General features: G+C 40.9%; 1 long non-coding RNA gene and 1 pseudogene across 2 annotated transcripts; one reads left to right on the top strand and one right to left on the bottom strand.

The window, feature by feature from the left end:
• Positions 1–1,306: 1,306 nt before the first annotated feature.
• On the bottom strand, positions 1,307–3,516 carry LOC132691541 (uncharacterized). Of its 2 annotated transcripts, XR_013554857.2 has the most exons (3): positions 3,434–3,516; positions 2,632–2,769; positions 1,307–1,467 (listed from the first exon to the last, which is right to left on the bottom strand). It is a non-coding gene; the product is annotated as an uncharacterized LOC132691541 (long non-coding RNA). The 2 variants fall into 2 exon arrangements; XR_013554856.2 differs by lacking the exon at positions 3,434–3,516 and having other exon boundaries at positions 2,632–3,377.
• Positions 3,517–23,740: 20,224 nt separating this feature from the next.
• On the top strand, positions 23,741–24,785 carry LOC132693174 (non-selective voltage-gated ion channel VDAC3-like; annotated as a pseudogene).
• Positions 24,786–26,815: the final 2,030 nt, after the last annotated feature.

Consider the following 26,815-nt stretch of genomic DNA (forward strand, 5'->3'; position numbering starts at 1 on the left):
GTTTACACAACAATGGTCTCAATTCCCCCTCATGATGACCCTGTGAGGTGAGTGTTCTTATTCTTGGCCCATCTTACCGACCGGGACCCAGAGATGGACAAACATTCATTGATTTGTTCATGTGGCTCGGCATGGAGCAGCACGTAAGAAAACTTCCAGAGTGATCACTGTGGGCATCCAAATAAAGTTGCAAATTGTGCCTCTTCACAAACTAGCCCCCGTGCATTCAGGAAAAGGAAAGACCAGAGAAAGGGGTGGAACACTCCTGATTGGCAGGTGGTAGATTTAATAAGCAAGGGAACTTGTTTACGTGGCCTATCTTGGGTGGCCACAGGAAGAGTAGATCTCCATACCCGGCTACCAGATCTTAAAAGTTTCTAGAGAGGCCTTAACTGGGTTCAGTCAACACTACCATCCAGATGGTTTCAAGACCACATCAAGGCTATGTTCTTGGGGAAGTTTCTGGCATGAGGAAGGCAAGCAGAACATGCCAGGGGAGGGGGTGACAGGCCTCTGATTACCTAGGTTCAGCTCATCCATCAACCAGTGGTCACGTTCCCTCAGTGACCTCTTCCAACACTCTCCTTATGTCCCTCCTGCATTATCTGTGACTGTGGCCCTGTATCTGTTTCCTTAGAGAATCACTTAGTGAGGACAACAGTTTCATTTGAGGCTGGCTGGTGATCAAGAAGTTTCCCTTGTGTGTATTGATGTTCCATGCGTGGAAACGTATCTCTGGAGATGGAAAGGGGAAAAGAGTCACAAGCCATATCAGAGCAGAGCTGTCATGGCTACGGGTCCCAGTGAAAACTGCAGAAAAAGTCAGGGGATAGCACTCTGTTTCCAATCATAACCAATCATGAGATCTTGGACAGGCCCTTTAACCTCCCTGGGCCCTAATTTCCTCATTTGCAAAATAACACTTGTCTAAACTAACTTACAAGATTGTTATGAATGATGGGAATGTTTTCTTTCTAGCACACGTCATCTAAGGCAGGACAGACCTAAGGACTTAATGTGAGCAAGCAGGCAGGAAGCCCTCCCCACTCTGCCAGCACCTCCATCTGCCCAGCCCTCCACAAGCTCCCTGGTGGCATGGGCAGGATTATGTTGTTGCTGTTGTTTATTTTGAAAAATAAACTCAGCTTTTTGGATTCAGAGAACAAATAACAAATATGATAGCTGGTTAAAGAAACTGATATACATATTTATAAACAAACATACTTTGTTAGTTTTTACAGATAAGAAATTATGTCTCCTTCTGGTCTATAAAATCTATAAAATTATCCAGGTATAAGGAGTGAAATCAATTCAAAAGACTTTATTTTGAGAATGCCCAGAATAGGTCATTTAGATGCACTCATGAGGAATCGCCTCTCCTTGCTCTGAAATGCGTCCAGGATAGAGTTTTGTTCAACCACAGTTGTGTCGGGGACTTGTCCTTGTCATCCAGAACACAGTATGTGGCTGTGCAAGTAACAGAGGGACATGTCAGTCAAGCCTGAAAAGGCTCGAAGCTCCTAGAAGCACACAACCCTGGGGAGAGAGCTGAACAAAAGGCAAGAGTACCTCTTATTCTCTCCCCAGGCCACTGTCTGTCAGTTCCTTGTCCTTCAGTGCCAGCCCCCTCTTCCACAGTATCTCTAGTGTGCATGGAACTTGATGTGAGTTAATGTATTTTGGGCAATGGTTATACACAGTGGGATTTGCTCCAGGGAAGGAGAAAAATAAGTTTTATCTTGCGATCAATTGATTTTGGCTGCCTGGAGCACCTTGTTGAAAATGAGTCCGAGGCAAGACCGGGTCAGGGGCAGAGAGTAATGAGAACCCACTCCATATAGCTGTATCGCTTCTCTTGGGCCTCAGACTCCCTGGAGATTGTCTTGGCTGGCAGCCTATGGCAACCAAGCTTCTTTGCTTTGTTCTAGACACACCAGAATTGCAAGCATATGTAGAACACTCTCAGAGATAGACAGAGCCACACAGAGAGACAGAGACAGATTTGTTATAGGAATTGGCTTGTGTGGTTATGGAGGCCAAAAAGTTGGCCTGAGAACTGGGGGCCATTTGAGTAAATCTCAGTCTGAGTCCAAAGGCCCAAGAACCAAGAACACCAATGTCTGAGGGCAGGAGAAGATGGATGTTCCCAGCTCAACAAGAGAGCGCACGTGCGTGAGAGTGAGAGAGAGAGGGAGAGAGAGAGGGAGAGAGAGAGGGAGAGAGAGAGGGAGAGAGAGAGGGAGAGAGAGAGGGAGAGAGAGGAATAGAGCCTATCTGCCGTTCTTCCACCTTTTTGTTCCATTAGAGCTCCCAGCAGATTGGATGATGCCCATTACTGAGGGCAATCTTCTTTACCGAATCTGCCCACTCAAATGCTAATGTCATCTGGAGTCACACTTGTAGACACACCCAGAAACCTGCCATCGGAGCATCGCTAAGCCTAGTCAAGTTGACATATAAAGTTAACCATCACTGGTGTGTCAGTTTGTATATTGAGAACAGTGGTGTTCCATGTTATTCATTGTATAAACCACCTGTATAAATGTGGAGCTCACACAGTGCTCAAATTCCAGATGATCTACCAAAGTTCCACCCCACCCCCCCCAAACATTAAGCACCTTTAGTACTTACCATTCTGGGGTTAAGAGAGGAGGCTCAGGGAGGTCACTTGACTTGCCTGGGGCCACTCAGCTAATTAGTAGAAGAGCCAAGACTGGAAACATTTCTCTGTACGCCTCTGTCTTGGATGTGGCTTGCATGACCTGGTTACTGGTCAGATGGGACAAACCATGAGGATCAGAACCTGGGACTAAGCATACCTACCTAAATGGGACAGACACCTGAACAGAACACGTTGAGAGACCTTTGCTAAAAGCAGGTACAGTCTGGGAAACAATGAGGTCTGTGAAGGTTGTGGCTACAGAAAGAGGTGGTGTAACCAACAGCTGTTGGAACCCAAGGACAAGCTGGGAGGAAATGATGTTGAGAGATCCTGTAGGCAAGTGGTGCCCTGGTGGCAGGGAGCAGGTCCCAGGAACTGGACCATTTTCAGGAACAGGTGTCTATCTCTGGGACAGCCTCTGGCACTAGAAACTCAGAAACTCAGCCCCACAGCGACTGATACGGTTGGCAAGAGATAAACATGGATATTCAAGTTTAAGTAATAGTGGAGGAACTCAATAATCAGGTGAAAGATGAGGTTCATTTTAGAGAGTAAAGCAAGAGCATTCAAGGCAAGGGCCAGAAAAGGATGTCAGTGTTGGGCTAAACCCACTGAGATGTGGACAGGACTGGCCCTAGATGTCAGACTGAGTTGAGCCTGCAGATCTGGGTTGTTTATAGGGGATGGTGCAGGGACAAAGGTGAGGGCTGCTGACCAGGCAGAATGTTGCCTTGACTTCCAGCCCAGTGCCCTTTCCTATTAAATATGTACCTGTTAGCAGTTCTGCAGAGCTGGAGACTTTTCACCGTTGTACCTAAAAAAAAAAAAAACAAATGAAAGAAAGGGTAAAGAAATGAGGTTCTGATTTGCTCCTGCTTGTTTGAAGAAAGCAGTTGTATTTACTCGGATTTGGTGGCTGCATATTGGCCAACTCAAGCAAAGGAAAGTCATAGCCCTCACAAAGATTCTTCCATGGCCAAACTTCAAGTGCTGCACAAATCATAGGAAAGTGGGCACTTAAAAAATGTAGCCTGTCGTCCTCTTAAAAAGTCAAGCAGGGCATAAAATGTGGGATTTAATCAGTGAGATGATTTTCAGGTATGCTCATTGTGCAGGAAGAGAGGAATTGAGACCTATGTCTAGCAGGATAGAGGAGGGGAAAGAATACTGGTCTTGGGATCAGAAGACCTGGGTTCTGAGCAAGACTCTATCCTTGTAGTTGCTCTGAGCAATGTCCTCCTCTATGACCTGGGGGACTCTACACCCCAGAGAGGGATAAATGTTAAATGGAATCATGCCTTTGTGAGTGCATTGAAGAAGTTGCAGAGAATGGTTCCCCTATAGTTTAAGTCCACAGTCCCTTCCTTCTTTCTCAGCTATTCAGATATTCTTGTCTGAGTTGTGGAGAGAGTCCTCTGATTTAGCCTTTGTAGACTGAGCCTTGTGACTCACTTTACTGTTGCAGAAGCTTGGTGGCCAGTCCTTCCAGCAACACTTCACCTATGTCCAATCACACTCACGCTCTTAGAGCAGTAGGGAAAGGCTAAAATTCCTGTCACTATCCATGCCCCTAAAATTATTGGGATCAAGTCATATCAAACTAGGAGTGAGGAGGGACTCCTGGGTGGCTCAGTTGGTTAAGCGTCCGACATCAACTCAGGGCATGATCTCGTGGTTCATGGGTTTGAGCCCTGTGTCAGCCTCTGTGCTGATGGCTCAGAGCCTGGAGCCTACCTCAGATTCTGTGTCTCCCTCTCTCTATGCCCCTCTCCCACTTGCACTTTGTCTGTCTGTCTGTCTGTCTCTCTCTCTCAAAAATAAACATTAAGAAAAAATTTTAAAAACCAAACAAATTAGGAGTGAGGGAAGTTGTCAAGATCCAAGAGAAGAAAATGAATGTTTACATGGAATCCCCATAACTTCTTTGTAATTTCTCCATAAGCACTCTCTCTCATCCCTAGTTCTCCTGGGGACACATCAACTGTCCACCCTTGTAGGGCATGTACCTCAAGCTGGACTCACTTCTGAAAGTCGTTAGGTAATACGTTGCCCTCTGGAATTGGCCAAAACCAGCAGGCAAAGAACTGATCCTATTAGAATTGGCATGGTCCAGCACAGGAATCAGAGAAGGTGCCGGTGGGCCCTTTCAGGGAAGATAGCACTTATTTTCTGGGCAGTTCTCTTGATAGATATGTAGATAGATAGATAGATAGATAGATCTACATATCTATATATCTATATATATACTAATTCTCACAAAAGCCTTGAAGGTATGTTATTACAGAAGTGAGTAAGATGAGGGTGACAGAAGCTAAGTGGTTTGCTTAATGTTGCCAGCTAGCAGGTAGTTGAGCCAGAATTCAAGCCCAAGTCAGCTTGAGAGCAAAGCCCATGCTGTTTATGGGACACCATGCAGCCTCCTTCTCACAGAAGTGCTAATTAACTTGGCTCAGGGGGGGTAGGGCTACGTGCTGGAGAAGAGTCAAGGGCTTGTAGTCCATTAGATGAAAGCCAAGAGTCCAATATTGACAACTTAGACCCTCTCTTCCCTCTTCTCTTTCCTCTCCTACTTCTTGTTCCAGGGAGACCCCTAGGTAGGGGCAGTTTGGGTTGGGTCTGGAGGTGCATCCAGAGAGAGAGGCTCTGCAGACCAAACGACTCAACCAGACTTGTGAATACAGCCCCACAAGCAGTCATTGATCGTGCACCAAGCGCTCAATGCAGACGGCAGGATATTCACCCCAAGTTGTTAAATGACAACCAGGGCTGTATATGACTGGAAGTCAGAAGGAGGGCTCCAGGCAGCAGGGGCTCAGCGTGTGGTTGAGATCAGAGGAGGCAGTGCGGATGAAGGGAAAGGCTCCCACGAGGCGTGGGGACCTTACCCAGCTGGCTCAGGGTAAATGTTTGTTGAATGAAAAATGGAAACTGAAGGGTGGCTTGAATTCAGACAGGAAGAAGTGAGTTGAGAGGACACTCTGAGAATGAGGAAAAATGCCAAAGAACTCCTGGAGGCAGGAATAAGTGGGAGAAAGGGAGGCAAACACCATGATTCTTTTGAAAGGAGCAAGGATACCCCTGGTGGTAGTGACACGCTGACGAAGGCGGGGTTGTCCTACGGCAGGCACTCTGGCCTCTCCACTTGGGTGTCTAACAAACATCTCAAACTTGTTTCAAGCTGAGCTCTTGATCTTCCCCCTCAAATCCCACTTTTTCACATTTTAGTTGCCAGGAACCCCACCCCTGTACTTGCTCAGGCCCCGCCTCGTCGAGCCATTCCTGACTCTTCCCTTTCTCTCACAAACTATACCCAATTCGTTAGGAAAGAAGACTGGCTCTGCCCTCACAATCAGTCTAGATTCTAGAATCTTCCCTCTCACGTTCCATCGTTCTGTGGCATTCTCAGAGAGCTAGGCCTCCGCGGAGGGCAAGAGGGGAGAATTGGATTAGATTCATTGGTGACCATGAAAACATTTTCAAAACAACTATTCATTTTCAGAGCCCAGTGAAAAACTTTGTAGGTACGTTCTCCTCAGCTGGCTTTTCCTCGGCATTTATTTCTAGCCTGGGCTGATGTCATTGATAAAATGAATGGAGAGATGAGTCAGTGGTTGAGGACGGCGACAGGCCCTCAGTGGTAACTACTAAATTAAGCTAGCTGTAGCTTCTTAAGTTCAATGTAAAAGCAGAAATGGAAAAAAAAAAATGTCACGGAAAGGAAGAGGCCCAGGGGAAGATAATTTTCGGTCTCTCTTCGAGAACAGATTTATGCCGAGGGGCCCAAAATAATACATAATTGGCAGGCTTCTTGTCAACTTTGCTACTTTAGTCCCAGCTGAATTACATGTCAGTTGTGTAAACTGCTATAAATAATTATCGGTTTTGCAAAAATTATATGCAGACAGAAAAGCTAGTGTCCTGTGGGAGCTACGTCTCAGAAATATCCAGATTTGGAACCAGGATTAACTGCCTCCAAGACCTGCACCACAGTCTGCAATCACTTAAGTGTTGCAGCAACACTAATGGAGGCAAACCCATGACCCCCAAATGTGTGCGGTGACACAGGGTTGCTGTGTCAAGTGAGTCTGGATAAGACACAGCTGCGTTGAAGCTGGAAATGGCAAGCTGATGAGGCAGTGTAAGCCACCTCTCAGAATATGACCAAATGAAAGGACTTTCTTCTTGTTTTTGTTTTTACCAATTCATTCAACATATTCCCTGAGAACCTACTACTTCCCAGGTGCTAGGCCCTAGGGATGCAAGACAGACACCATTCCTGCTTTACAAAACTTACAATTTATAAGACTTACAATTTCTTATCACAGCATGATATGAACTGTGAAGGAAACAGGAAATAACAAGGGCACTTAACTGTGCCAGAGAGAGCAGGGAAGGCCTCTTTGAAAAGGGGAAATTGAGACCTAAAGATGAAGAGGAGCTGGCCGTGTGAAGAACAAGGCCATTCCAAGCAGAGGGAATAGCATGTGCAAAGGTCCTGAGAGGGGAAAATTAAATGCCTGCTATTGAAGTAGAGTGAAATATAGACAGAGAAATATTGGACAGAGAATTATGGATCTAGAAGTGTCACAGATAGCAATTTGCCAAACACCATTACTGCATATTTTCTAAAGTTTAGACAGTCTTATTACCTTGCCTAGAGTCTCACAGCAAGCCAGTGCAAGAACTGGTACCCAGAACTCTGGAATATTCTATATCATCAAACCCTCGTGTCAACTAGTCAGAATAATTTGAGTTTATTCATTTTTGTTCTTCCAAAATATTAGTAGCTCCACGTGTCATACAACAAGCAAATTGCAGATTTGGAAGATAAAAGAGGTCATTTTATGCTACTGTCTTCATTCCTTCATTCTTTCACTCATTCAGCTGTTCAGGGATGTCCTCAGGGAAGCTCATGTGCCCACAGCATTGCTGTTTTCCTGGCCACCAAACTTTGTCATGCTTTTCTTATGACCTGTGTACTATCTGTAGCCTCCTCTGGATGCAAAGTTCCATGAGGAAGGAGGTCAGTATCTATCCTACCTCAGCACTTAGCACGTAAAAGGTGCTTGATTAATATTTGTGGAAAGCTGAATGGATGACGAATGGATGGCTGAATAAATGAAGGCTGACTATCTTCCACTCTTCATTGGAAAATTCACCCGTGAGGATGTGGTTGTATTCATGCATGCTCCAATCTTGTCTTCAAACACTGCCAATAGGGAGTTGATATATCATTAAATGCTTCTCCACCATACAGACCATTAAAATCCAGTAGTCCATTTTACCATGACTGTGGTATTCACAGATATTTTCTAAATTTTCTCATTGTTTCCAATAGGTAATATATATGCATGATTCTAAAGTCAAAGCAATATAACAAGGAGTACTTTGTGAAGTTTTTACTCTGTTCCCCATGCCCCGTCCCCACCCATTCTAGGTGGGGTGACCATGCAGACTGGTTTGTCTAGGACAGTCCCAAACTGTACCAACTGTGTTGATATAAATATTAATGGTGATTCCTTTCCCTCTCAAAAATATCCCATTTAGACAAAAAATAATATGGTTACCCTATCTGTAGTTAGCTATTTTCACTACTTCCTTCAAGCTTTTCTTTATGCAGCATCAAGCAAATAAGAGAGGAATACGGTTGGTTTCTCTTTTCCCCAGAACCTGACCTGGCTCCCTAGACCTGCCAAAGAAATGCTAGCATATTAATATTTTGTTCTAATAAATGATAAGTTTTATTTTATTCTTTAATGTTTACTTATTTTGAGAGAGAAAGCAGGGGAGGGGCAGAGAGAGAGGGAGAGAGAGAATCCCAAGGAGGCTCTGTACTGTCAGCATGGAGCCCGATGCAGGGCTCGATCGCACGAACCGTGAGATCATGACCGGAGCCAGAGTCAAGCGTCAGACACTTCACCGACTGAGCCACCCAGGCACCCCAAATGATAAGGTATAAAATAAAACATTCTTTAAATCAAATGCCTTCATGAATGCTAAGAACTTTCAATATATTCCTATTTTTTCCCTTAATAATTAACAGTTTTCCCACTAAATCTCCTAATAAAATGGTTGCTAGCCAGTGGTTCTTCTTTAGTCTGATATGTAAGGCTTTTTAAGAACTACAGAAGGCTGTTCTGCCAATAAATTTTCGGGGAGTAGAATAACTGTGTGTGTAGCATTTAGGAAGCACTTACCTCTCATCACACTTTTCAGGTCCTTTGGGCTATTGAGGTAAATTGAGTTAATTGCCCACATCCTACTGTTAGAGTGGCCTTGCTTGAATAAAGGAAATTAGCCCAATTGGAAGCTAGAAATCAGGCTATGTCGCATAAGTCATGAGTGAAGAATTTCTCAAACTGTGGTCCTTGGGCCACCTACGTGTGAATCAGCTGAAGTACTTTATTAGAGGCTAAAGTCTTGGACTGCCTTCACATCTACTGAGTTTCTCTGTACCACTTTTTTTTCCACATGTCATTTTTCTGATCATTATCACTGTCGTCCGTAGTTCTTGAACAAAAGCCATGTGCAGGACACCGGACCAATGCTCTGCAGGAACCTCCTAGCTCCTCACACCCTGAGTTTTAGAGATGATCTTTCTTTCTTTCTTTCTTTCTTTCTTTCTTTCTTTCTTTCTTGTCTCATGATTTTTAAAAAGTATTTTCTTGGGGTGCCTGGTGGCTCGGTTGATTAAGCGTCCAACTTCAGCTCAGGTCATGATCTCACAGTTCATGGGTTCAAGCCCCGCATCAGGCTCTGTGCTGACAGCTCAGAGCCTGGAGCCTGCTTCAGATTCTGTGTGTCCCTCTCTCTGCCCCTCCCCCACCCATGCTCTGTCTCTCTCTCTCTCTCCCCCTCAAAAATAAACATTAAAAATTTTAAAAAGCATTTTCTTATGAAAATTTTATTTATTTATTAACATTTATTTATTTTTTGAGAGACAGAGACAGAGCATGAGCAGGGCAGGGGCAGAGAGAGAGGGAGACACAGATTCTGAGGCCGGCTCCCGGCTCTGAGCTGTCAGCACAGAGCCTGACGCGGGGCTTGAACTCACGAACCGCGACATCATGACCTGAGCTGAAGTCGGATGCTTAACAGACGGAGCCACCCAGACGCCCCTCTTATGAAAATTTTAAAACACAGGTGAAAGGAGAACAGTATAATAATCTCCACGTAGCCATTATCAGCTTGAATGATGACCAACCCATAGCCAACTTGGTTTCATCTGTGTCCCCGCCAAGGTTTTCGCATCCTTGGGAATCCCAGACATCCTCTGTTCCATCTGTAAATATATGTTAGCATGTATGGAGAATTCTTCCCTCTCCTACAGAGGGGCAGCTGATAGGAGAGGGACTTGAGCGGCACCTGGCATGGGTGGAGGGACAGCATCTCAGGTCCAGCTGGGTGTCCTGTGGATCTCCTCTGGGCTGGCTATTAACCTACGAGGCGTTTGTACTAGGCACATTTTGAGGTCCCTCCTGGCTCTAAGACACAGGTTCTGTCCTTTCCCCCGAGGGGCTGTCCCTGCTGGATTGTTGGAGGCCCAGACACGAGGGCATTCACTGAGGCCAGTTCTGGGCTGGGGTGTCCACATCTCCATTGAACACGGGTGGCTGAAATGCATTCTTGTCATAAGCTAAGTGCTTCGTTATGGCTTGAATACCGCGCCAGACTTTTTCCACCCTTCACTAGGTTTGTTTCTGAACTTCATCAGCATTTTGCCCGCATTCCTTTGCCCTGTACAAGCCATTTGTTCCAAAAAGCATTCGCTCTTCTGCAACACGCGATATCCTGCTTGAATTGGAAGTAGGTCTTTTCTCCTTTTTAAAGAAAAGATGGCCCATCTGCAATACAACAATTTGTTTTTACAGAGAAAAACCCAAGCCCTTCATTGTGGGACAAAATGCCACTTTATGATCTTGTGGCCATGATAGGCTACCATTTGTAGTCCTCTAAAACCCTAAAAGCCTGCAACCCAGTGTGTTACTGACCTAGGCAAGCCTGGTGCGTAACAGTGGGAAGACCGAAGCTCGCACGGCTTTGCATCAATAACAGAAAGAGCGAGAACAAACCACTAACCCAAACTGCAGGCACTACCAAAGAAACCTTTTAATTAGGTCAGCGTTATAAAGTTTCCTACTAAATTGTTAGAGGGGATATGTGAAGAGTAGGCTCTTGATTGATCTTTGGCCCAGAAAGCAGAGGGCTTCTTGCCGTCGACATTGCTTTTCATAAAGTGGTGAAGTTGGCAATATCCCATTCTCGTTACTCTGCTTTCTGCTACCCTGCAGAAAAGTTGTTTTCTCAAAGAAAAAAGTTGGTTTTTCTCCAATACATTCCAATAGCAAAGGTCTTTCATCATTAGGTGAACTCTGTTTAAAAGAGGTATATTTCCTCAGCCTTAAGACACTATTCTGCTGTCTTGTGAAAGACCACGGTTTCAGGGTAAGAAGCAAAGGGTTGGGACACACAGGCTCAGATTTCTCAGTCTCTTCTGTGTCTTGCTGCATGACTGCCCAGATGCGTGGGTCCTAAGACCCTTGGTTGGAGCCTGTTGAACAAAATCTACCACCATACAAGATACCCTGGAGAAAAGAAGCAGTCCTAGGTTGCATTTTTCTTGTTGCATCTTTAACAGCTTGATAAATTGGACCTGAATAAAAATGTAAAAAATGTAAGCAAAGAAAAGTAAATTTTAACCACAATAATTGGTTTTTTCACCCAAATAATTGACAAAGATTTCAAAGAACGTTAATGCTCTAAGTTAGCAATGGAGTGGGAAAAGGGGTCACTGATAACGAGAGGATCTGTTGGTACAACATTTCGGAAGAGCACTTTGGCAGTACATGTCAAAAATCCTCTACAGTGAATATCCTGTAATCTACTAATCTCTCTTCTAAGAATTTATCTCAAGAAGTAATCAGACAGGGGTTCAAAACTGTCCACAACAGATGTTTACGAGCGGAAAAAAATCGACGTCCAAGAATGTAGATTGGGTGAAGGAAGTTGTTACACATTTGTAAAATGGGAATCTCTGAAGTCATAAAAAATTATAAGGTGGAGCTATATTTATGGCCATGGAAATATCGCACAACACATCTTTTTTCCTTGCGTGTCTATCCCTTGTCTGTTTCCCTCTTCCTCTTTGCAATGATGGGTGCTCCTATCAACTCTAGAGAACATCAGTAAACAGGTACTCTGCTCCACTGGGATCTAGATAGACATTAGAATTCCAAGAGGATATGAGTATTGTTACCGTTCCAGTTAAACAGTACAAGGAACCCGCTGGTTCCTTTAATGAAATCACACTCAGAGATCATCATGAAGGTCAAATCTTCATTTGGGAAACAGTAGCTGAACCGTGTAGTCACTGCTCTTGTTGTCAGATAATCATCTTCCATTACTGTCCTTGGAGGTATTCCCTGCGGAGGGAATATTTCCTCATTCAATATTTTCTGCATAAAGGTCTTGATGGAAAAGTGAAATTAGTCCCAGCTGGAAAACTAGAAATAAAATGACAAAATGCCAATTTAATATTGGGACAGGTAAAAAGGAAGGATGTCCCTTTTTACTTAAAAGTCTTTAAATCCAAAAGATATATTTGTAGACATTTGTAGACCTGCAAAGGGAAAAGAATGGAGAGCAAGTATATGAGGTGGGTGGAGAAAATGCTCAACAACAATGAGAAATTTGGTCCAAATTCTCCCCAAGCTATGGAAGTTTATTTATAAATGTAAAAATGTGTTCATTAAATAGACACTGATCAAGCACCTGTTGTGTGGCAGCTCAGATATGTAAAGAGAAGCAAGGCAGCCTCCCCTCAAAGATCTCCCAGGAACCCTGATGGCCCTGGATTCGGCAGGGGGACTAGAATGTGTCTCAGTTCTGCTCTAGGTAGGCAAAGCCCCCTTCTACATAACCTCCAATGCCCTTTTTTTCACAACCATGAACTAATTCCACTAACTGATTGTTTCAGTGTCACGTAGATAAAACCTGTCCTCCATCTGTCGAGATGTCCTGGAGCTCTTCCTTCTATGCATTCTTTCTCCAGGTAATCTCATGTAGTCTCATGGCTTCAAATACCATCCAGGTCCCATGAGTCCAGGCTGGCCTCTCCAGTCCCTACCTTTCCCCTGAGTCCCACAACCAAGTATGCGCCTGCCTATTTGACAGCTTGGACATCGGATGCGCTTCTCAGATCTCACCAGGGGCGGTGGCCCAGGTCCTCCACTCTGCCTGGCCAGCCCTGCCATCACCGGGGCTACACTCTGTGGCTGCTGTCACTCGGCACGAGAAGGGGAAGGAGGAGAGGTCCACCCTCCTCTGTTGTTCAGTTGCCAAATTACTTATCGACTCAGTTATTTCTCTCCTTTTCCCTTGACTCTGCGCTGGAAATTCTGCCAGAAGTTCTCCTGGACTCCATAGCTGCCTTCTCCTGCATGTGTTTTGGATTAGGGTTTCCTCAATTAACAGGATCCCATCTGCTTTTAATCATTCACGAATTTCCTCAAAGGTTGAAGCTTTCTGGCTGTGCTTCTTATTTTTTTTTTCTCTCTCTTTTTAATGCGTTCTTTGAATGTTTTAAGATTTTTTTTTTGGACATTTTGGGTAGAGAAAGATGCACTCTGTTTTTCATCTTGCTTTAATATCCAACCTTTCTTACAGATTCAGTGTTGTTCTGAATGTAAACCAATTGAATGACTCAATCATTTTGTTAATTATCATTGTGTGCTCTGGGACTATACTACCTTCAGGGGATGGATAGCACTCCTATACCCAAACACTATGTGACCTCCAGTCGATTACTGAAGAAGTAGAAAGCACTCAGAGGTCTAAGGGTTATTGTTTCTTTTAGCTATGAATTGTCACTTCTCACTTCTTTCAATGTGTCTTGCTATTATAATTGGTAGTCTAATGTTTAATACAGTTGCTTTTCCTTTAGAAAAAAATATATGTGCTTTATAGAAGCTTTTGTTTCTTTTTTTAAAAAAATTTTAATGCTTATTTATTTTTGAGAGAGAGAGAGAGAGACAGAGCACCAGTGGGGGAGGGGCAGAGAGAGAGGGACACACAGAATCCGAAGCAGGTTTCAGGCTCCGAGCTGCCAGCACAGAGCCTGGCATGGGGGCTTGAACTCACAGACCACGAGATCATGACCTGAGCTGAAGTCAAATGCTTAACCAACTGAGCCACCCAGGTGCCCCTAGAAGCTTTTGCTTCTTAACCCTCCCTTAAGGGGAGGTGATTATTTCTGTTTTGGCAATTACATTTAATAAGAAAAATTTCTCAGATTACTTCTTTTTAAATAGGTGATATTTTACTATAATTATACTTTTTTTAAAAAAAACAACCTTGAAACAAAATAAAATTGGTTTGTTTAAGCTGGACCCTGCATTTGAAGAGAGCACTACATAATTTAGTTCTCAAATTGTTCTATTATCAAAGGGAATAGGAGTTCTCTGGAGACAAAATAATTTGTTCTATTGTCTTCAGGATACTGGAGGAAATGAAAGCTTATAGCAAGGCTATGTGAATATCCTCTGCTCTTAAAATATAATATCTTCCTCTATCTCATCAGTTAGGTAAGAGGTTGTAACGGTTAATTTTGTGTCACCTTGGCCGGACCATGATATCCAGATATTTGGTCAAACATTAATCTGAATGTTTCGATGAGGGTGTTTTGGAGGAGATTTACATCTGAATCAGTGGATTTTGAGTCAAGCAGATTGACCTCCATATGGTTGGTGGGTCGCATCCAATCAGTTGAAGGCCTTAATAGAATTAAGACTGACCTCACCAGAGCAAGAGGGAATTCTGCCCGCAGATGGTCTTTGGACTCGAACTGCAGCATCAGCTATACCTGACTCTCAAGGTTCCTGGCCCATCCTGCAGATTTTGGATTTGCCAGCATCCGTAATTATATGATCTGACTCCTCAAAACAAGTCTCTTTATGTATATAAATATAAATATATTAAGTATGAATATATAAAGCATTAATGTGTCGAAATATATAAATATAATATTAAGCATGTTGTATATTACATATATTTTGTAGATGTATTTAACCCTAAATGGACTTGGAGTCCTTGTACATTTTCACACTGAGGGATAGAAGTTACAGAAATCAGAGTAAACCCTACACATATTCATGTAACTGCTTTGAGAATAGAGATCAAATCCCTTCTCAAGAGATAGTTTTGTGGATCTACTTGCTCATTACTACCTTTGTAGACACCCCTGGACGATGAACTCTATTTTTCTACTAAAAACCATGATGGCAGTCTTGCTTCTAATCCACGAGGCATTTCTTGAATGTTGGATTTAATTCAACAACCTGAATCACTCTGTACAGCTATGATTTCATACCTCTGCTAAATCCCTAGAATTTGCACTTGACCTTGTCTCCCAGTCTTCCTGGCCTTCCCAGTTACTGAATTGTACCTTCATGTCCAGATAAGTAACATTCGCTCATTTCCTCGCTCACCAGACTCCTGGTCTCAGCCAGACCAGGTCTTCTTCTCTGCTTCCCACACAATGACCATAATGAGTGCCACAGACCTTACGCTGGGTTTTCCTAATTTTCACGACAACCTGACAAATTGGCAAGTGTCTTTTGTCTTAATTTCTAATGTAGTTCATATGTTTTAATGTTATATTCTACAGTGTAAAGTTGGCCTAAATAGGAAGACTATTTTTATTTTTATTTTTTTAAAATTTTTTTTAACGTTTATTTATTTTTGAGACAGAGAGAGACAGAGCATGAACAGGGAGGGTCAGAGAGAGGGAGACACAGAATCTGAAACAGGCTCCAGGCTCTGAGCTGTCAGCACAGAGCCCGACGCGGGGCTCGAACTCACGGACCGCGAGGTCATGACCTGAGCCGAAGTCAGCCGCTTAACCGACTGAGCCACCCAGGCGCCCCAGGAAGACTATTTTTAAAACATTCCATGCTAAGTATGTCATCACAAACTAATGGTAACCTTGGAGAACACAACTGAGACCTGATTATTCAAACAAAATAAATAATATAAAATAAAATAAAATAAAACAAAATAAAGTAAAATAAAATGAAATATAACTGAGCAGCACTTAACCTTTTAATAATGCAGAACTAGACATCCAGCTCTACTTGAATCAGTCAAGGTCAAGTCAGGAGGTTCGAACCCCCACAGTTAGTTTAACAGACAGAATTTAATATAAAGTATTATAAACTAGGTAGGTAGGTTTAACATTAGTCTAGGTAATGAGAGTTGGCTTCTATTACTGCTATAACAAATCACCTCAGATTTAGTGGCCTGAGACCACACAGTAACAGATTTGTTGCTTTAAATTTCTGGAAGATCAGAAGTCCAAAATCATTTCTAGCGGGCTAAAATCAAAGTGTCAGTAGAATTGTGTTCCTTTTGGAGGCTCCAGGGCATTTATGTTTCCTTGCCTATTCCAACTACCAGAGGCCATCTGCATTTTTTCGTCTCGTTGGCCCCGGCTTCACTCCATCCTCTGCTTCCACTGGCACACCCCCTTTTCTGACTCTGACCCTCTGCCTCCCTCTCATAAGGACCTTTGTGATTACGCGGGGCCCATGCAGATAATTCAGGAGAATCTTCCCATCTCAAGATCCTTAACTGATAAATTCTTTTTGCCATGTAAGGTAACAGGTTCGCAGGTTTTGGGGATTAGGATGTGGATGTCTTGAGGGGGACCATTATTCTACCCATCAAAGTAACTGACAAGGCAAAAATGGAACACTAAGGTATTGCATTTTATAGACTGACTTAGCAACTGCAGGAAGCAGCAACTTATCTAGGGTTCCAATGAAGGGAAGATGTTGGAATGCTGACAATTTTGAAGCTTAGAGAAAAGTCCCACAGAGCAGAAGCGCAGACCTCTGAGGACAAGATGCCGGCAGCTAGTGGTGGCGTCTCTGAGGGGGCGGGGGTGGGACACTGAGGCAGCTTCTCTAAAGGTTAAGAGAACTGGAAACTGCTGCCTGTGGCACGGAGTAAGGCTTCAGGGGGGCAGGAAGCAGGGCTTCTGATGTTGACCGGAACAGGAAGCAAACAGGAAGCTACAAAAAGGAGTAGGTTTCTTTCCTTCCTCCTGCCCTACTAGGCGTCCTCTAATACTCCTTGTTGGCACTCCAAGAGAGAGCCAGCTGGCACGAGAAAATTGTGGATAGAGTCCCAGCCCCACCATTACGAAGCAGAGCACAGAAGGTAAATCAGAACTCGAGAGACAATAGTTTTATAAGTGGTACATGACTCAACGTGACAAAAAGCAAAAAGCATAAATCCACCAATTGTTTTGATTATGTATCCTTGAGACAAGACTTTTTCTCTCAGCTCATTGTTTTGTTTTGTTTTGTTTTGTTTTGTTTTGTTTTGTTTATATGTTGTAGCTTCAGCTCACTTTAAGACACATGTATGGAGGGGTGCCTGGGTGGCTCAGTTGGCTAAGCATCTGACTTCAGCTCAGGTCATGATCTCCCGGTTTGTGGGTTTGAGCCCCATGTCAGGCTCTGTGCTGACAGCTCGGAGCCTGGAGCCTGCTTCGGATTCTGTGCCTGCCTCTCTTTCTGCCCCTCCCCTGCTTGTGCTCTGTCTTTCTCTCAAAAAATAAAACATTAAAAAAAGAGACATGTATGGAAATTATATAGTGTTTTTAGATATACTCTAGATAATGCAATGATTATCAAACTTTTAGAAAGGATGTACCCTTGGATTATTTTGTTTTCTAACACTCCAGGCAATCTCCTTCAATCCCTTCTCATATATGTTTAGTTTCTAATTAAAGCTATTAGTTCATTTGTCTGAAAATTTCATACCTTTCTTTGAAACAACTAAAGATAATTCAGGATAACTCAAAACAAGAGGAGAATTTCTGGGTCAGTACAGTAGATGGTTTCATCAAACCATTTCATAACAGCAAGTGCAGAGGAGGATAGAGGAGACATAGAGGTAGGATAGACATAGGATAGAGGAGACATAGGAGACATAGAGGAGACATCCTGAGTCAGAAGTTCAGAGTAAGAAACATATATCCTATTTTGAGACTGCAATCTCTGCATTTTTACTCATATTCTGATCTATTTTGATGGCTTGTGTGAACAGTCTTTCCAAATGTAGTTTCCCATTTTCAAATGCCAGATTTGTGTTCAACATTACTAGATATGTTGTCTGATATACTCCCCGTATTACCAACCTCTTCTTCAATTATAAAAGCAAGACTAAAAGAGCTCAAAGTTCTTGGGTCTATCTACCGGCATGTGCTCCCCATGTTGACTTCCAAGATGTACCAGGTTAGAGCACCTGCAGTACTGGGCTTGGTGCCCTCTTTTGTTCTCAAGTAAACGAATCTTGAAGCTCTGAGGTCCCACCCAGCCTGGGATGGCTTGTTTGGCTTTCAACATCATTCAGTACACTTTCTTGTCATGACAACCAAGAAAGACCTCAAGCTAACATATTTAACTGCTTCTCATACTTCATTCTCAATAATTCTGTCCCCTTTCCTCTCCCTCGTTTATAAATGCATCTTTTGACTTGGTACAGTGACACAGCAGATTTTTAAGAAAAAGAAGCCAAGGCAAGGAAAAAAAATTATGCCAGGAATTTATTCCAAAAAATATTGTTCAGGATAAGTTGGGTCTGTGTAGACTCATCCTAGTCCCATACACGTTTGACATCTTTCATCTCTTCAATAAAGGCTATGTTCAAAGTGGCAATCCTAAAAAACTGATGATAAAGTCCTAACGTAACACAAATTATTGAAATACATGATACGCATTGTAATTACTGAAGCAGAAAATAATAGATTAACTTATGGAAAAGTTATTTTTCAATAGGAACTTATATTTAAAGGAGTTTGGAGTTTGAGAACTTGTATTTCCTTGATTTTTCCCACCACTTCATTTTCTATTATTTTTCTTGGTGATAAAGCTTCTTTGAAGATTTGTTTATTTATTTTCAAATGCTACTGCCCTTTGCTTTTGCTCTTAGTTTGGCTTTTTTTCCCTCCACCCTCACAACCACCATAGAGTTATCCTAATTTTTATATTTTATATCTTTACTATTCCTCACATCTCTTTATCAGTTAATTTTTTGAGTGGCAATTGTTTTGTCCCTAAGAATTGATCGACCAATTGCATCTTATATTCTTATTTTATTACCCAAGTAACTGTAGTATATATCATTTACTTTCCCTCTCTCCATTTCTTGTATGTTCTCACTAATGACTTGACAATTGAGGTTCATATAACAAATTTCATTACATTTCCCAGGCAAATGTTCCAAAGTAGGGAGGTGATTAGTCATAAGGTAGAATATATACAGGAGATAAAACATATAAAAGATAGCATATAGACGATAACAGAGATATTGAAGACTACCTAAGAGGCTATAGCTGTATTTTACTTGTACTGTTTATGTTCTTTGTACTCATGTTCATGTGCATCTGATTTCTAATACTTTATTTTGTAGACTTTTTCTTCACTCTGATTCCTTTATACCTAAACATTTGTGTTCTGGGAGGCCCCCTTCTGATTGTGGTAATCTAACTAATTCAGATTAATCCTATTGCTAACAGCTAGAAGAGCTGAACAATTATTTTTTAAAAATGTTTGAAGGCATCAGGGAATTAAGAAGCCAGTGAAGAATCATGGAGCCAAGATCTTAGAAAAGAAGGAAAACAGGAAGATGGGCATTGCACTCAGGACTCTGGAGCTTCTAGAAGAGGCAGATGAGAGGCTGAGGAGTTCAATAGAGGGTGACAAGGACCCCAAGTACCCCTCTAAACTTTGGATAAACTACATGGCTGCACCCTAGGACTAAGTGTGAACTATAAATAATCTAATCTCAATAAGTGAACTATAAATAATCTAATCTCAAAGGGACTAAAGCAGCTTCAAATAATCCCAACCCCTTGTTAGACTCAGGTTATTTAGGATTGCTGGAACCTTTAGCTATTACCAAGAAGAAAAACATAAATCCTCTCTACTGAAAGAGACTATCATCTTAAACTTCAGTGTTTCTCTACAATTTTTCATGTACTATATCTAATATTCACTTTTAAATAATCAAGACTATGATGAGACAAGTTAATGTAATAGATAACCAAAGGGGAAAACACACACAAAAAATGACTTATAGGTATCCAGATAATCAGACACAGATGTTAAAATAACTGTACTAATATGTTTACCAAAATAAAAGACATAATTGAGAATTTTTACAGAAAACTGGAAATTATTTTTAAAATGAAACTTCGGGAACAGAAAAATTTGGCAATGAGTTTAACAGCTAGAGAGAGATAGGAAATTGAAAGATCAGTAATAAATATCCAAAATAAAAGCACAGAGAAACAAAAGTACAATAAATGAAGAAAAGGGACTAAGAAACATAAGATACAGTGAAAAGTTTTGTGATATGCATAATTGGTGTCCAGAAGGAGAAGAAGAGAATTGGACAGTATTGTTATTTGCCAAGATAACACCTGAGAATTTTCCAAAATGGATTGATGATATCAAACTACAGATTTAAGAAGCACTATAGAACCAAGCAGATAACTATAAAAACACACCTAAGCATAGTATGGTACAACTGCTGAAAATGAAGGGTAAAAAAGGTCTTAAAAGTAGCTAATAAAAGAGAAGAAACATTACCTTCAAAGTAATAGCAATAAGACTGACAGTTTACTTTCCAATAGACACAATAAAAGCCAGGAGACAATGGAATGGTGTCTTCAAAATATTAAGAGAAAATAATCACAATCTATATTTCAATACCATCCAAAATATCCTTCAAAAATGTAAGCGAAATAAATACATTTTTGGACAGATAAAAATAGAATTCATCATCAGTAGACCTACACTAATGAAAATAAAGATGTTTTTCAGGCAGAAAGAAAATTATTCCAGACAGCAGCTCAGAGATGAAAAAAGAATGAAGAGAAAAATATAAGATACACAGAAAGGAGAAATAAAAATAATTATTGATGACTGAGATCATAGTGATAAAATTTTATGGGGTTTAAATATATAAAAATCAAAATGCATGGCAAAACCACTTTGAAAACAATTTGGTAGTTTCTTTAAAAAAATTAAACAAACATATGAGACCTAGCAATTCCAATATCCATCAAGTGGTGAATGTATAAATAAATTGTGGACTATTAACACAATAGAATATCATTCAGCTATACATAGTAGTGAACCAGTGATATCTGTAAGAACATGAATGAATCTCAAAACATGAGATAGTCTTAAGGATCATGATGATCTTAAAGAAATCAATCAGGGGCGCCTGGGTGACTTAGTTAAGTGACCAACTTTGGCTCAGGTCATGATATCTTCATTGGTGAGCCTGGCATCGGGCTCTGTGCTGACAGCTTGGAGCCTGGAGCCTGCTTTGGATTCTGTGTCTCCCTCTCTCTCTGCCCCTCCCCGACTCATGCCCTGTCTCTCTCTCTCAAAAATAAATAAACATTAACAAATTTTTAAAAATCAATCACAACCAACCAATCTTAAAGAGATCAATAGTTACCTAAGCATGAGATGACTTTTCAGGGTGAAGTAAATGTTCTATATCACGATGGTCACATGAGTGTATGCATTTGTCAGAACTCCTCAAACTGTACACTTAAAACAGGAACATTTTATGCAGTGCCACCTCCTTCTTAATAAAGTTCATTAAATTGACAAACATATGGAAAAATAGCATCTAAGTTGGATAATAAGGTAAATATAGTTATTTTTTTTTAACATTTATTTATTTTTGAGACAGAGAGAGAGCATGAACAGGGGAGGGTCAGAGAAAGAGGGAGACACAGAATCTGAAACAGGCTCCAGGCTCTGAGCTGTCAGCACAGATCCCCACACGGGGCTCGAACCCATGGACCACGAGATCATGACCTGAGCTGAAGTCGGACACTTAACCGACTGAGCCACCCAGGCGCCCCAAGGTAAATATAGTTAAAGTGCTATAAAGTTCTAGTACTGTCCAGGAAGAGATAAAAGTATTTCTATTTGATGTTGATATTTTTTAAGGATGTGTGTAATCATATCTAGGGTCGCCACTAAAAGAATAGTAAAGTAATGTATAAATGCCAAAATAAGTGGGAAAATGGGATAACAGAAACAATCAATTTGAAAGCAATAAAAGAAACATAGAATATGTGGGACAACTAGAAAGCAAATGGTAAGATGGTAGATCTGGAGTGAGAAAACAACTATATGCTGCTTATAAGAAACACATCACAAAGATAAGGACACAGAAATATCGAAAGTAAGGTAATAAAAAAAAGATGTATCATGCAAATACTAACCAAAAAAGCCAGGGTTATTATATTATTATCAGACAAAGTGGACTTTAAGGAAAAAATAATTGGTAGAGATAGACTATTTTATAAAAATAAGTAGTTTAATTTACCAGAAATATATAGTGATTCTAAACTGTATGCACTTAATAAAATAGCCTTAAAATGCATAAGGCAAAACTCAGCATAACTACAGGAAGAAATGGATAAATCTCCAAGCATAGTGTGAAATTTTCACATGCCTTTCTCATTAAGGAGATAAAAAATATAGATTTGGACTTCACAATTAACAAATCTGGCCTAATTGATAGATAAACAATATTTCACTCAACACTGTAGATTTCATTTTTAAAATTACACTTGGATTATTTATAAAAATTACCACATGCTAGGTTTAAATCAAACCTTAACAAACACCAAAGGATTGAAATGATATAGTTTATTGTCTGGCAGTAGTGGAATTACATTAGAAATAAATTATAAATAGACCATCTGAAGATCCCTCCAGGTATGAAAATTAAGAATTATCCTCTGAATAACCCATAAGTCAATGAAGAAATAACAATGGAGGGGTGCCTGGGTGGCTCAGTTGGTTAAGCGTCTGACCTCGGCTCAGGTCATGATCTCAAGGTTTGTGAGTTTGAGCCCTGCGTCGGGCTCTGTGCTGATATCTCAGAGCTTGGAGCCTGCTTCAGATTCTGTGCCCTTTCCCCTTTCCCCACTCTCTGCCCTTTCCCCACTTGTGCTCTGTCTCTCTCTCTCTCAAAAGTAAATAAACATGAAAAAAAGAAAGAAAGAACAAGGGGAATTAGAAAATATGTTACTGGAATGATAATGAAAATATTGCAAAGCATATTGGTTGCAGTTAATGCCATACTTAGAGGAAAATTTATACCCTTACAACACATATAATAGAAAAGAAGAAAAGCTGAAAAATCACTGATCTAAGTATCTATCTCAAAAAGTTGGAAAGATATCTGACTCAAAGTGGAAGAGAGGAAAACATAATAAGAAGAGAACTAAATGGAATATAAAGTAAATACAACAGAGAGAGGGCCAACACAACAAGAAGTTGGCTCTTTGAAAAGACTAATAAAGTCCTAATTCCCTGGTGAGATCAAAGAAAAAAAGGTAAAAATAACCCATGTCAAGAATGAAAGAGGGGACTCTGTTATAGATCCTACAAATATTTAAAATATTATAAGAGGATATTATAACAATGTTATGTAAATAACTAAATTTTTTTTTACCAGTGGACAATTTTCTAGAAAAGCAATGTTTACCTAAACTGACACAAGAAAATCTCTATAGTCCTATAACAATAAAAGAAATGGAATGCATAATTTTAAATTTTCCATAAAAAAAATAAATCCAGATTACTTCACTGGTGAATTTTACCAAATATTTGAGAAAAAATTATGCCAATTGTATATAAACTTCTCCAGAGAATAGAAAAGTGAGACACTTTCCATTTTGTTTTCTGAGGCCAGTGTTACTTCAATACCAAAACCTGACAAGCACATTATAAAAAAAGGAAAATTACAGGCTAATAACATGATGTTTTACATAAATGTAAAAAATAAATAAATTAACTACTAGCAAAATAAATCCAGCAATGTCTGGTGAATACACTGTGACCAAAAGGGGCTATTCCAAGAATGTGAGAATGGTTTAATATTCTGGTTGCCCTGACAGAATGGGGACAAGCCCTCTGGCTGGAGATACATGTAACACACTGACTTAGCATGACCTGGGAATGGCTGCCAAGGATGTCTTCAACAGAGGATTTGGTTTTGGTATAGTCAGTAGATCTGAGAACCAAATCTTGTAGCGGAGTGGAATTTTCTACTTCTGGTCATGCTTCCACGGATACAGGGAAAGCATCAGACCACCTAGAGACCAAATAGAAGATCTGTAACTGGGGACTTACTTTCAACCAACAAATGGAACATGGACAATACTCTTGGGATGGAAACTTCTTTGTAGAGTAAGTTGGCTGAAGGGTTGAAACTGACTCTCAGGGGCGCCTGGGTGGCGCAGTCGGTTAAGCGTCCGACTTCAGCCAGGTCACGATCTCACGGTCCGTGAGTTCGAGCCCCGCGTCAGGCTCTGGGCTGATGGCTCGGAGCCTGGAGCCTGTTTCCGATTCTGTGTCTCCCTCTCTCTCTGCCCCTCCCCCGTTCATGCTCTGTCTCTCTCTGTCCCAAAAATAAATAAAAAACGTTGAAAAAAAAAAAATTAAAAAAAAAAAAAAAAAAAAAAAAGAAACTGACTCTCAGTACCATATTTATACTGAGGAAGAGCAGAAAATTGAAATCCCCTATAAATAAGATTTTTTCTGTCTTGACGGTGATGCGGATACAGATTTTTCTGGACCAACCATCTATGACTGGGCTGTGTTAGCCACTGGAGGTTGCTCGCTGGCTCTCAGATGAGTTTTGACACAGCCAAATCCAAACTGTCACAGGATCATTTTGCCCTGGGCTACGGGGAGGCACACCTCCAGCTGCACACGCATGTAAACGATGGCACTGAATTTGGAGGTTCTATCTACCAGGGGCTTAAAACGAGAAGACTGAATTGCCAGTGAACCTGGCTTGCGTAGCTGTCACTAGCACCTGTTTTGATGTTGCTGCTAAATACACACTGGCTTGTAGAACTTCTCTATCGGCCAAAGTGAGTAATCCCAGTCTGATTGGACTGGGTTATACTCAAACCTTTCAGCCAGTAGTCAAACCTACCCTATCAGCTTTCACTGATGGAAAGAACATGAATGCAGGAGGTCGCAAGTTTGGGGTGGGGTCCGAGCTATGAAGCTTCACGTGGTTTTGAGTGAAGCATCCGTTTTGTCTCTGGACATGAAGAGAAATGGACACACTGTGTTCGGGCCTTAAAACTCTTCTGTGAAATTTCAGAAGCGTGAACTTTTTATTCTTCCCAAGAATGGTAATAATCGTCCCCACACTGAAGTCTAGAGATCCTAAGTCCATCCTAAGGTTGGTGCTTGAAGGCAGGCCGAGAATTGTCACGTCTGTGCCGCATTTCAGTTCAGTGCCACAGTGTTATTTTCACATGCATGCCTCAGTGACAATGTAGTGTTGGGTTGTAAAGGAAGTGTGATCCAAGCTTCCGGTTTATACATCATGTGTTGCATGTCCCACATGTTTCAAGACCTTTTAAAAGATAATGGTCTCTGCGCTGTACTGGAACTTTTGTTTTGCAGCAGAGTAAAATGAAATAAATCCATCACTTTTGGAACGACAACAACAACAACAACAGAATCATTTAACGTTTGAAAAAAAATGAAATTTGTCACTTTAACGGAATAAAGGGGAAAACAACATGTTACCTTCCAGATAATTTCTGAAAAAGAACTTGCCCAAAGCCAATATATATTCATGAACAGAACTTTTGCCAAAAATAAATAAAATTGCTTGAATCTAATAAAATGTACCTATAAATAATCTTACACAAACACGATTGAATGTTAAAAGCTTTACCTCTGGATATGAGAATGAGATAAGAATGTCCTACCAATCTGATAAGCAAGATAAAAGCAATCAAGTATAAGAATATGAACACAAGAATAAAAACTGCTCCTACTCACAATTTGGTGATGTACGTGGACTACCCAAAAGAATCTACCAATTATTTATTTATTTATTTATTTATTCATTCATTCATTCATTTTTGATAGAGAGTGACAGAGCACAAGTGGGGGAGGGGCAGAGAGCAAGGGAGACACAGAATGCAAAGCAGGCTCCAGGCTCCGAGCTGTCAGCACAGAGCCCGACGCGGGGGCTCAAACTCACAAACCATGAGATCATGACCTGAGGTGAAGTCAGATGCTCAACCGACTGAGCCACCCAGGTGTTCCCCTTCCAATAAATTATTTAAATTTAATTAGTGACTTTAGTTAGCAAGGTTGTTGGATACCAAAAGACAAAAATCAAATCTATCCTTCTATCCCAACAACAAGCAAAAAATAATATTTTAAATTATTTATCTATTTTTGATTGTTTTATTGAGATATAATTAACATGCTAGTTTCAAGTGTACAACATAAAGATTTGAAAGAGCTTACTGCCTATGTTTTCTTTAAGGAGTATTATGGTTTGGGGTCTTACATTCAAGTCTTTAATCCATTTTGAATTTGTTTTTGTAGATAGTGTAAGATATGGGTCCAATTTCATTCTTTTGCATGTAGCTGTCCAGTTTTCCCAACAACATTTATTGAAGAGACTCCTTTTCCTATTATATATTCTTTTCTTCTTTATCATAGAGTAATGGACAGGAAGTCTTAAGCAAGACAAAAATATTGCTGTAAGGGAAAAGATGGACAAATATGGCTACATTAAGAATTTGTTGCTCAAAAGACTCAACTTTATGTAAATGCTATTCTTCCCTGAATGGCTCTTTTTTTTCCCCCTGTTGAAAATTATGCTTTTGAGAGTCATCCATATTTTTTTAGATGCTTTATGTTTTATATGTGGTATGAGATAGGGGCCAAGTTTCATTTAGGTAAAATGGGGAAAACTCTGTCCATTGGTTTAAAGGTCAAGCACGTGGTTACCTTTGGGGAGAACCGAGGGGAAAAGGATCAAGAGAGGAAGCCAAGAGGGCTCTGTTACTGATGTTCCATTTCTTGTCCTGGGAGGTGGTTCCACGAGAGTGATTACTTGGGGGTAATTCATTGGGCTTTATGACGATTTGCTCACTTTTCTGTATTTGTGTTACACGTCCACAAAAAGTTAAAGAAAATGTATCTTCCTTTCCCTTACAGATAGAGACTAGCAGTAAATGCATCGGTTCCTTTTCTCCTGAACTGTCCCCAATTTGTTTCC

The sequence above is a fragment of the Panthera onca genome, chromosome B1 (assembly GCF_046562875.1).
Source record: "Panthera onca isolate mPanOnc1 chromosome B1, mPanOnc1 haplotype 2, whole genome shotgun sequence".
Lineage (NCBI taxonomy): Eukaryota > Metazoa > Chordata > Mammalia > Carnivora > Felidae > Panthera > Panthera onca.